Source organism: Ambystoma mexicanum, chromosome 1q (genome assembly GCF_040938575.1).
Source record: "Ambystoma mexicanum isolate Mex_15411 chromosome 1q, UKY_AmexF1_1, whole genome shotgun sequence".
Lineage (NCBI taxonomy): Eukaryota > Metazoa > Chordata > Amphibia > Caudata > Ambystomatidae > Ambystoma > Ambystoma mexicanum.
In genome coordinates this window covers 901,228,475-901,241,663 of record NC_090922.1, presented here as the reverse complement: position 1 = coordinate 901,241,663, position 13,189 = coordinate 901,228,475, and positions in this window count along the sequence as shown.

The window sequence follows — 13,189 nt, the reverse complement described above, 5'->3', positions numbered from 1 at the left end:
TGTGCTGCCAGTCCCCGGCACACCAAGCAATGAAAACAAATGAGCTGGGCTACCAGCTTTTGCCAACTGGAATGAGCAGGGGAAATGGAGCTTGATGCCCCACTCTTGAAGAAACATTCTTACAGCTCCTTCATGATGATCATCTTATTTTATTTTTGTATTTTATTTGACACTTGCATAGCGAAAACCCAAAGGTATCTAGGTGCTTTTACTTAAGAATATGGTTACAGTAGGTGCTTCAGTTTACAGAAGAAGAAGCGTGCGAGGTGGTTAACATTGTAGAGTTTGCAGAAGGTGATACTCATACTCCGAGTGCAAAGGAGAAGTACATAATAATCACATTCAAAGAGCCTGACCCCATGTTGCAGGGCGGCCAAGGTCGTGGGCAAATGCATGGTGCTTACCCCATGTTTCAGGGCGGCAGCAGCACACAGATGCTAAGTCAAAATCAGTGAGCGAGTACCTGGTACCTACCCCATGTTACAGGGCTGCAGCACACAATACGAAAGTCCAGCAATGGGCAAATACATGGTGCTACCCCATGTTGCAGGGCAGCAGCAGCACACAGATGCAAAGACAAAATCAGTGGGCAAATACATGGTGCCTATCCTGCGTTTTAGGGTGGAAGCAGCACACAGAGGCAAAGACAAAACCAGTGGGCAGATACATGGTGCCTACCGCGTGATACAGGGAGGCAGCAGCATGTGTATGCAGAAATGAATTGGGGGGCACAATTCAGATAGTAGGAGAGGGATGAGGGGAGGGGATAGGACATCTAGGCCAAAAGAGGGGTGGTGCACACAACAACACAGGCGGTCAAGGGGAGTGGGGGCACAAACAACAACACAGGTGACCAGAGGGGGCTGAGGGGCCCACACAACAATACAGGCGACAGGGGAGGGGGCACACACAGCAACACAGGTGATCAGGGAGGGGATGGGGGCACACACAACAGAGGTGACCGGGGGGCACACACAACAGAACAGGCGGCCAAGTGGGGTGGGGTCACACACAACAACACAGGCAACCGGGGGGGTTCACACACAACAACACAGGCGACGAGGAGGGGGTGGAGGTCACACACAACAACACAGGCGACGGGGGGTGGGGGCACACGCAACAACACTGGCAACCGGGGGTGGGAGGAACACACAACAACACATAGCGTACCTGTAGCAGACAGGTAGCTGACAGGGGCCTCAATGTAAGCCTTGGATGTTAGTGGCCGGCTCCCACCTTCCGGTTCCAGTGATTGGCTTGAAAGCCAATTGCAGCCAATGGGAGGGGGGAGCAGGGCCAGGACTGAAGAGCAGCTTCTTCCTTGAAGTTCCAGCAGCCAACCCACCCTTGCTCTTTTGTTGGTAAGCACATAGCTCCCTTAATGAGTGTTTTTCATTGGTTCACAGCTCACCACTGCCATAATGTGTGCTCAGCTTGCCACTATGCACAGGTGCTTTGCACATGTTGTGGCATTGTCCACAGTGGCACCGTCTGTGACTGAGCTTCCTGTTTGGTGGTGCTGTTAGATTCAGCAGTGAACATAGATGAACCTTCGGCAGCTAGGGCTGTTGTACAACTTACTGTTCTTGCCACTGCGATCCCCGTCATAGCTGGACTGCAGGCCCTATTCTGGAATCATTGTTCACGTTGTGCAGGAAAATGGCACTCGTGGGTACTAGACATACAGTTTGCGTTGTGTGGTGCTTCTGTTGCTCATCGGTCACACTGGCGCTTTCATGTCCAGGTCTAACAGCAGCGCTATTCTCATTGTCACAAAGAGTTTGTCAGCAATTCCAGCATCTTCTATTTATCAGGGCTTGTAGGGTATCATACTGGTTTCAATTGTTTTGTTTTCTAGTGCTTGCCCTTTCACCAGTGAACGTTTTGTCATCTCCTAAGGTTGTCTCAAGCACCACAGCACTAGTTATCTTCTTTCCAAACAATTACATGTGATGATGCTTTACGTTCAGCAGCTCCTCTTTGTTCACTACAGGGTATTGTGCCAGTGTTTTGCAACAGGTACACCCGCCAGTGCCTGCTGTCATAGAAGTGTTCATATAATTGGGATGATTTGATCCCATACATAGCCATACTGCTGGCTTTCATGGAGTTGGGCATTTAGTTTCTTTCTTTTTTAGAAGCATTTTTCGGTTTGGCTTCTTAGGAAACAGAATCCACATTGTGGAGCACCAGGGGACCACTACGGTGGTGATAGTGCGCGGTACAAATGTCCTTTAACATTAACATTAACATTGACTTGGCTCCTCAAGGTAGAGAAAAAAAGTACAAGTATGCATGGGCTATTCTGTAAACACTTGCTTTCTGATGTCAGGGTTTAGTATAAAATAAGCTAATTATGAGGAACACATATTCATTTTGTATAAACATTTCTTTATAAGTGCACATGTTGCTGTTTCCTGTAGTCAATTAACTTATGAAATCAAGTGACCCCCACTGTGAACGCTACTCTTCTATCTATTTTTAACTTGCAGGACATTGTTCAAATGTTTGTCAGGTTTGAACTGTGCAATAGATAAACTCAGCCCGACTTGTGCATGAATTCTTGTCATGACATCCATTGCATTGAGGCGAGGACAGTGACCCATACATTACTATTCACCCCAGAGCAAACAAATGTTGCTGTGCCATGATTTGTTCCTTACTAATCATTCTTTGTTTCAGCCAAAATGAGGTTATAAATTAAATAGCAGGCTCTTGTGCATATATAAAGATTGTGGGGCATTTCTCTCTCCCTCTGTAATTCAAAAACTGTATCTTATTATAGATGAAGGTGTAAAGGTAGACTGGAAAACCCCAGTCTAAGCGGAAGAGATAGGCTGGGAAATCCCACACCCAATAACAAAGAATAGTGAAAGTAAATGGCAAAACCCTGCTTCATGAACAATCAAAATAAAGAAGGGACATAATACAAACAGCATGGCTCTCTGCTCTCGTTCTTCTCAATCATGACAATGCTTTAAACACAAAAATTACCTCACCATTGACATCTCATTATAACGAAGGTGCAGAGATTGGTTAAGGGGATGTCTACATATAGAAAATATTTGGGTTAGTCATTCCATTGTTTATACTGATATCTGATGGCTCCATGTGTGTCCACCTTTAAATTGATAAGAGAGAATACATATGATCTTTCTTTAAAGTTGACTATTGATTACTGCAACATGTACTGCGCAGCACAACATTAGGAGTTTGCATTGGTCGGTACCTTGCTCACCAGCCTTGGCTATAACAGGTCATCAGCACATAAACTAAAAATGGGAGTGACGGGTGAGACGTCCAAGACCTGCATTCATCCAATTAAATAAAATGCCATACCCTATCACTAGGACATGAGCCAGAGCTCTGGCTATCCAGCCACTCTGGCACCCTGATCCGGGAGGACAAGTAACCAGCTCTATCCAGAGCCTCCTTCCTAACTAATTAGCCCTGAAAAAGACTTAGGTCGAAACACGCGTCGGCTATGTGCACTCACCTATGTGAAAAACTGGCAGTATTGGCCATGTTAATGTTCTTCAATTGCTCTGGTGCTTTGTTGAAAACAATAATAAACAACAATTTACAAACACCAACATGACTCTTTTGACCGGATGATGAACCTAAACTATAAGCTAATCAGCTGAATTCTCAGAGTATCAAATTCCGCCAGCGCCCAACACTATCCACAGGTTTGCCATCCCACGTTCTCTTTCAGCCAATTGGGAACCTCGGAGTTGGTCCCCAGACAAACCAGGAGCCGGGCTGCGGGCCATAACACTGATTTACATACAAGGTGCGCAGTGGACAGGGAGTCCTGACCCAGATAACTCCAACCAACTGTAACCCGAGTCTCAGCTAGTGTTTGTTTAGTGTCACTGGGTTTGTGGGAAAAACAGAATGTAGATGTCTATAATTCCATCCCAGATAATACTAAAGAGTATTATAAAGATAGTGTTCTTGTGAATTGGCAGGAGACCCCTTCTATCAGAGACACTGGAGCCAGCATAACTGTGGTTGATTAATCATTTTTTCAAGGTAGAGGATGTTGCTAAGGCACCCAACACCTAACCAAGTTAGTTGGAGGCCCTGTGCAAATGCTTCCCCATTTACCAGCTCTCATCCAGTGCAATGGCATAACTGTCAAGATACCTGTTAGTGTGCACAGTGAAGTGCCTGGGAGAGTCCTGTTGGGTAATGACCTAAAAACCCTTGGTGTTGTGTCCAATACCCATAGGCCTCCCAGTAAGAGGAGACATGAGCTCACTAGGCCTGCAAGGGAGAGGTCCTTGAGAGACTCTCCAGGGGAATTGATAGAGGAAACTTTCACCACAGTCCACAGGAATTGCTCACTGCTATTTCAGGAAAGAAAGAGGCAAAGGGGAAACCTAAGACCTCCAAGAAGAAAGCAGATATCACCCATGTGCTACCAACAAGGACACCCCCAAGATTGTCCAAAGGCACACCTATGACTCCTCCACCTGCTGAGGCTGAGTGTGAGGTACAACCCTGTGTGGTTGAGCCAACTTCTGAATAGTCAGATCTGGAAGAAGACAGTACTCTAGTTGGAGATCTGGATCCTGTTGACCATCCTGAGCTGCAGTCTTTACTGGCAGAAGGTTTTACCAAACAGGGCACACTTCACTAGAGGACAAAGAGAGTGTCCTACTCTTGAAGGTCTTTGACTACAGGTAGCTTCTCAACTCGATGGGCAAGAGCCTGAGAAGCATAGGTTGCACTGGGAAGATGGCCTCTTTTACAGTGAACCGACTGAGTCTATCCATGGGGACTGCAAAAGACTTGTAGTGCCCCTTGATTCCAGTTCCTACAGTTGGCCCATGAGATACCTTTGTCTGGTCACTTGAGTCTCAAAAAACCAAAGTAAGGCTCTCTTTATACTTCTACTGGCCTAAGATGGGATCAGAAGTTGACAAATTCTGTAGGAGCTGTCTCATTTGCCAAACCTCTGGCAAGAGTGAAGCCAGGAATGTGGCACCCTTGGTGCCTCTCCCAGTAGTGGGAGCTCCTTTTGAGAGGGTGGGCATCGACATTGTTGGTCCCCTTGACACTCCCACATCTTCAGGAAACAGGTTTATCCTGGTTGTAGTAGACCGTGCTACTAGGTATCCTGAAGCAATATCTATGAGGACTGTTATGGCTCAGGCTGTAGCTAAGGCTCTACTTGGTATTTTTACCAGAGTAGGGTTTCCTAAGGAAGTGATATCTGACAGGGGAATCAATTTTATGTTCCTTTACATGCCAGCCATCTGGAAAAACTGTGGAGCCACTTACAAGTTCTCTACAGCCTACCATCCACAGACAAATGGACTGGTAGAGAGGTTTAATCGTACTACGAAGAGCATGATAGGTGCTTTGGAAGAACCCCTTAAAAGAAAGTGGGACCTTCCACTGCCATGCCTTCTCTTTGTGTATAGAGAAGTCCCTCAGGAGGGAGTTGGATACAGTCCATTTGAACTTCTTTATGGCCATCCAGTCAGAGGTCCTTTGGCCCTGATTAAGGAGGGGTTGGAGAGTGATCCTTCCCCCAAGCCAGTCAGAGTGACTGCCTATGTGATAGGTCTCTGGAGGAGAATGTCACACATGATGGCAGAAGCTAGTGATAACTTGAAAGCAGGTCAGGCTTTGGTCAAACATTGGCATGACCAGAAGGCCAACATGGTTGAGTTTACTCAAGACCATTTTGTACTAGTTATGGTACCAACAAGGCAGAGGTCCTTACAGGACAAATGTCCTAGGACCCTTCAAGGTTGTGGCCAAACTTGGAGATGTGAACTATCTGGTGGACTTAGGCAGACCTAAGGAGGCTCCCAGAGTCTTTCACACCAACCGTTTGAAGGCATATGTCTCGAGACCAGAAGTGGGAGCTTTGCTTCTCGCTTCAGCTCAAGAGGAGGAGGTGAGTGAACCTCTACCTGACCTACTCAGAGGCCAACCTGTAGATGAGAACATAGAAGGAGTCAATCTCTCTTCTAATCTGACATCTGAACAACAGGAGGAGTGCAAGTGTCTGTTAAATCAGTGTGCCTCCCTGTTTTCATTTTCACCAGGCTTGATCCCTTGGGGCCAGCATGATATTCTCACTGGTGAGTGTTTACCTGTGAGAAGCAGAGGTTACAGAATGTCAGAACATGTAAGAACCCACATAAAGGAAGAGATCAACAAAATGTTTGATCAGGGGGTTATACAGCCATCTACAAGTCCACGGTGTAGTCCAGTTGTTCTAGTACCAAAGGCAGGATCCAAGGAGTTGAGTTTCTATGTGGAGTATAGAGCTCTAAATGCAGTCACTAGGACTGAATCCGTCCTTTACCAAGGACAGATGAACTGGTGGATAAACTTGGTGCAGCCAAGTACCTCAGTACATTTGATCTGATGTCAGGCTATTGGCAATAGCCCTGACATACCATGCCAAGGGGAAAACTGTGTTTTCAACCGCATATGGCCTCTACCATTTTAAGGTTATGTCTTTTGGATTAAATAATGCACCTGCTACATTCCAAAGGATGGTCAATCAAGTTCTGAATGGGGTGAAGGACTTCTGCATGGCATACTTGGATGACATTGCAGTGTTCAGCCCTACTTGGAAAGAACATGTTGATCACTTAGGATATGTTTTGCAGGCTCTTCAGCGGGCCAATCTGACATAAAGGCAAGCAAATGTCAAATTGGTCAGAGAAAAGTGGTCTACCTTGGTCATGAGGTAGGAGGAGGTGAAATAAGGCCATTGCCTAGCAAAGTACAAGCTGTACAGAACTGGGCCACCCCTACTACTCAAACCCAAGTGAGAGCCTTCCTAGGTCTCACTGAGTACTATAGGAATTTCATTGAGGACTATGGGACCATAGCTTCTCCTTTGAATGTAATCTCCTCTCCAAAATTCCCTAAAAAGTTTAGATGGAATGAGGAGTGCACTCAAGCCTTTTAAAACCTGAAGAAAGCACTTTGTCAAGCTCCTGTCCAAAGAGCTCCTGATTATCACCAACCCTTCATTATACAGACAGATGTATCAATACAGGTATAGGTGCAGTCCTTAGTCATCTGGATGAGACAGGTAGGGAGCACCCCATTTGCTTCATCAGCAGGAAGCTGAAGGAACCAGAAAAAAGGTGGTCAATGTCATACATCCTTCATCCCAGTCCTCTCCAGTGCAGTCCTTGCCCACTGTGTCCCAGGCTTTGCCCCACACAAAACACCAGAACGCATGCTCTCGCAGCCGTCACGTTACCCACCTGCAGCATCGGGGTTCAAAGGCACGCTGCCGGGTTCCCGCGCACCATTTCTCTGTGCTTGGCAGCTTCCGTGGTGGCTCTGTACGAAGCGAAGTCCTGCCATCACAACATACAGAAGAACGTCTGGCCCGGTAATCGATCACTTGACGTGGTTTCTCAGACTGCTCCTGCTTATGCCTTCCCATCATGTGATGCACGCATTGGAACACGTGATCTTCCAAACAGGAAATAAAACAGCTGCTCTCCCGGCGAGCGTTGCTTCTCAGCTGTTTACTCAGTGTTTGGCGTTCTTGTACTTCGGATTGTGGTTTCTGGTTTCTACGATTACGGACTGTGTATTCTGGACTTCTTTAGCCTTATCGTTCCACAACCTCATACCCAGTGATTTCACAACTAGACCACGGATTGTTTCACCGATTGCATTTGGTCTTCCCTTGGCAACTTTGGATACCTTCAGACTTTGGAACTCAGGCTTCCAGGGCTACGTGCTGCAAGTAGCCTTGGTTCATTGACTCTGCCTTTCCTGCATTCAGGTGATGCTGGTGGGCTAACTGGTTTCTTTCCTACAACCCGTGGCCCTTCCCATTCTCCAGCATTATAGAACAGGTCTACACACTGATACCTGACCTTCCATCAGATACTCCCTCTGCTTTTTCATCTGGTAGGTGCTTGTTTATTCCATATTACTGATACTGCAGGACATATCTATTTTACCCGTTTGCTTAACCTATCCATTTTCTTACAGCAGCCACTCAGAGGACTCAGTGTTCCTGTTCTTTCACCACCTGTGGCTCTAATCCTCAAACAGCAAGTAGTTTCTATTCTTCGCTGTTTGTGGCTTCACGCTACAATCAAGTCTTGACAGTCAACCATAGAGCGTGCGTGTTTTGCCATTGTGTGGTCTCTGAAGAAGTTTAGACCATACTTGTATGGATCTACTTTTGTGATTGAGACAGACCACCAACCCTTGAGATGGTTAATGCAAATGAAAGGTGAGAACCCAAAACGACTAAGATGGTCAATCTGCTTGCAAGGGTTTGATTTCACAATTGAGCACAGGTCACGATGTCACCACCAAAATGCTGATGGTCTCTCTAGGATGTTTGTAACTGACTAGAGTGAAGAGATTCATCCAGGAGTGGATTAAATCCTCCTTAGTCTGGGGGCGGGGGTGATTGTTAGGGAGAATTCTCCAGAATGGCTAATTTCCCTTACCTACTGAGTCCCTCAGCAGATTTGCTGGATTTCTAGGATACATTTTTTTCAACTTGGTAAGTGTGTGACCCTTTTTTTCCCACTCTTATATGTGTTTTGCTGTGTGTTTTAAAAAAAATGTGTGTTCATAGACTGTGGAGCCTCACCTACTCCATAGGCATCATCATTTTACTATGTGGCCAAAGACTTGGTTACCTCCCTCAAAATAATCCAATACAGCTTGGAAATAACTACCAGGATGTTTTTTATGTGAAAACCTAACTTCAGTTCATGGCTCACACCTATGTATTGTCTTGAGCATAATTGCTGAAATAACTGTCTTGTTCTTATGCTCATGCACTAACAATGTTATGACTATGCACAATACGTTTGTGAACTATGTCTATAATTTGCTTTCTGTTTCACTCCATTTCGAACATGTTTGCCAACCTAGAGGCAAGTGTTGGTTTGTAAAAAGCACCAAATATTAAGGGAAACTGTACCCTTACTCTACCTCTTCGTTTTGACCTTAGCCAAATAAATAAGCTAAAAATCAAACTTGGGGTTCCTTTTGTATTTACATCTCATATAATCACGAGTATACAGTGTCTCTGATATTCAGCATGACAAATGAGATAACATTTGCAGGAAATTATAATGCAAACTGACGTAAATGTATGTGGCAGGATGCCACCATTTTGTTTCAAATACTTGTAGCTCTGAAGTCCTACCACTTGCTCTGAGCAGTCCCTTCTGTTACCCACACAGCACCTTTAGTGCAGTGACACAGAGTTGTCTTTTTCAGACTTCCCACTTTAAACCTGATTTTTTGGGACTGACTGATGTCTCCCAGAACATGTAAAGTTGTCATTGACTTTATTAGTCTTTTTAAATTCACAGACCCAGTACAAACTATCTTCCATTGAGTACTGGGAAGGGTTAATAGTTATCTCTTTTTGTTTGTTTCTCATGGAACATTATTTTGTTCCCCTTTCTTTAAGATCTGGCTGGTGGCAGTGGTATCTACAATGTTTTCCCTACCACAGACTATGAAAATAGCTTTGGTACTGTGTTAGGCTAAGTTAGTAGCCTCGAACTTTGATCCGCTGGACTCCTTTTAATTTTATTTGGTTCCGGCTGGGTTTATTCACCATTTCTTTTTGTAAAGGTCTTTCTCATGTTTTACTCTGCGCCAAACCAGGTTTTGTTCACCGTCCTTTGGTGGGTTTATGCACAGAAGCCCTCCTTAGGCGCCTCAGAGTCTAGGTAGACAGGGTGTGAGGGAAGGGTTTTAGGCCCCCTCCACAGGGTCTCCTTGGAGACACAAGTCACACTCTTGTTTCATTGGCAAGTTGACTGTCCTGCCAGGACAGCCACCCTGCTGTGTGATTGACAGCCAGGCTGTGTGAATGGGGGAAAACTGCATAAAAAGCAGGTCTCTGGGACTTGGAAGGCAGAGTGGCAACTGGATCGAGAGAACTGAAGAGAAACTGAAGGAAAAGGACTACTGAAACTACGGAACCTCCCGGGGAAGACCTGCTACGGATCCGAATCTCCTACAATTCGATGACAGAGAAGATCCGCAAGGAATCTTCATCCCCTGAGCTTGTGGGACCAACCAGTTTGGCAAACACCAAGCAAGTCCTCCCACCCCTGGTTGAATTTACTGTGCATCGCTGCAGTGAACCAGATAGGCAGGAGGACCGGACCCTGTTTGGGTTTTAAGGAGCGCACCTTTTATTCATCACTTTACTCTGCTGCTGGTTTCTTCCCTGGGCAGAGGGCAGTGCAGGACCCTCCAGTCTTCCTCCTTCATGTCAGTCCGACAGTCGCTTCAGGATCCCTGAGCCTGCAGGATCTGCAAGGAACTTCTGCCTCAGCTACAGCATTCTTCTTCTACTAAGGTACTGTTCAAATCTGGTCGTTCGTTCCGTCCGACCGTGGTGAAAGTGTTTGAAATCTGTCGCTAATCCAAGGGCTTGTCCTTCTCTACTCTTTTAAATAACTTTTCTTCTGACCAACTTCGTTTTGAACTCTTAGCAAAGACTTAACCGTGAACTACTCTGGACTGTGTGATCCTCTGCAAAGACTCTGAACCATTAACATTGGCCCAGGCCTATTGATTTCATTCCTAGTTGTAGTAAGCCTTTTGTAGATTGCCCTGCCTACTTACTTGTTGGTGCTGCTTGATTTTGAATAACCTTGTCTTTCCCTCCCTGTTTAAATTTCTGGAGTGCCATTTTGCTCACACTTCATTTTGAGCTTAACTTGTCAAGAATTCATTGGGTGCTGTGTAGTGTATTAAGATTGTGATTTTCTTCTGCTTTACATTTGTGAACTCTTTACAAATGATTCTGTAATTAAATGTATATTTCTTTACTCAGAAACCTTGAGTCAGTGTTTATTTGAACCATAGCAATTGTTGTCCTTTGTGTAACTTCTGATACTGCTCACTTTACTCTTGAGATAAGTCTGGCTGCTCAGCCATCACTACCACTTTACTGTGCAGTAGAGGCTTGTACCAGAGGTGAATTTGTACTGTCACTTGTAGTCTTATTTTTGTGTGGTGTTCCCAAATGGTACTGCATATGATTCTGCCTAACAACGCCACACACCCCTCTCCTCCCTGCCACCCTGTACAGCTGTACCCCTTCTCTGTGCCTCTCTGTATTCTACCCCCACTGTATATCTGTTTTGTTGTTACCTCTGAAAAGTACTCCATTATGTATCTGTACTGTTGTATACCTCTGTAAAACGCGCCGTCTGTATCTGTATTGGTGTATACCTCTGCAAAGCAATCGTTGCTTCTCAAAGCTAGGTATTCAATAAATACAATAATAATAATAATACTACAAGTCCATGGAGGTCATGTGTTTAGGAGAGAGGTTGTCACACTTCGGCACATTTGCATTTATGTATCGTGCCCATTTTACAAATTAGTACTAGGAATGGGCTGGACATGTTGCTTAAAAAGAAAACACACTCCCTCTCTCTTTACACACGCACACGCACACACGCGCATTCTCAAAGGCCTAGGAATCAATATCAGAATCTGCAAAAAGACACCACGCAGAAGAAGCAGTCTGCAACTGCATGCCCCGCTGGGGGCCTATTTCAGAGGCGCAGCAGGTCTGTCCTTGTCTGCCCTCACAGGTCTCCATGGCATTGCCCACTGAATCAGCACCATTTTATAGGTTGGGCACATAGAGTCAATTACAGCAAAGAAACGTTTACATGCAGAGAACTAAGCGGGCATCATTCATTTGCATGGGATGAAGGTGACTGAAATCTGCTACGGGGAAAGTTGCAGAACATTGATGCTCGCATGTGCCAGATTACCGAATGGTGCTATTTATTTATTTGGGCCACAGACTGGTATAAAATAATTGCTATGCAATGCTAATTGGAAGAGACATTCCAGGAACGGATCCAGGGCAATCAATAAAAAACACATGTAAACAAACTACTAGCCTCCTAAAATTGTCCTTTGAAAGCAACTAAAACAAGCACTGTGATAAAACCCAATGAAGATGTGGAGTTTGTTACTTGAGCTTCAAGGCCTCTGGATGTCATCACAGAATACACTAAATCTGGCAGGTTAAGGTTAGTACACTCCAGTATTTACAGTCACTTATAGTTCGTGCGTTATCAGGACTCAATCCGCCCTTCTTTTTAGGTACAATCTTCAACACCAGGGGTCAGAATTTCTAACCTTTGGAAAGCTGCTAACAATTGGGCACATTCATTTAGCTCCCATTTTGCTGCTTTAGTTGTACAGAATGGAGCAATCTGGTCTGGTCCGAATCTGTATTATCGAAATTATGTTTGCTCCGTTGCAGAAATGAATAAGACACTTCTCTTTGCTTTGGAATAAAATTAGAAATGTGTTTGCACATTTCTGACCGGTTCAGGGGCAGACAGTTATAAAGATCTGCTTTACATTTGCCCGAACATGTTTAGGTAACGTGGATTGGGGAAAACTTGTATGCTGCAATATCTACTATATAAGTAGCAACACTGGTGGGAAATTAATTTGCACAAGAGCAAAGTGTAAAATAATCTGGAATCACAAATCAGAGAAGCAGGGCAAGGTATCATTCAGTGTAAGGTCATTCTAGCCATCTCTGGGGACTCACAACTATTGCACTGTTCCTGGGAAACATGCAATACCAAACAATAGAGACTATGGGCCTCATTCCGAGGTGGGCGCAAAGGGATACCGGGCACCGTTAAGGACATTGGTGCCAGAAATCCCTTTGCGCCCTACTACGAGTTCCCTTGGCGGGTCCCTTCCTTAACGCCTGGTTTCACCAGACATTAAGGAAGGGACCCGCTAAGGGAAATCAGAACCAATAACGGTACCGCAATTTGCGGTATCGTTAATAGCGCCTTCCCATTCAGCCCTACGGGGGCTCAAATGGGAATGGGGAATGGCTTTTTCAATGGGCACTTAGCGGTCCCGCAAAGGTCAGAATAGACTGGTAAGTCCCCATTGAACCAGGTCGGACTTGGTACCGGTATGGGAGGTAGTCAGGGTGCAAATAGCGCCATGATTACCTCTATACTCGGAAAGAGGCCCAATGTCTACCCTGTTACACAAGAGCACTTCTTGACAAAGCTGTTCCTCCACCATGAACCACATTGTGCCCCTCAGGGAGCTAGGCAACTCAAGGGCACTATGGCAAAGAACAGCACCTACTTCCAATCCACACATGTTACGGTTCATATGTAAGTCATGATTTTTAAAC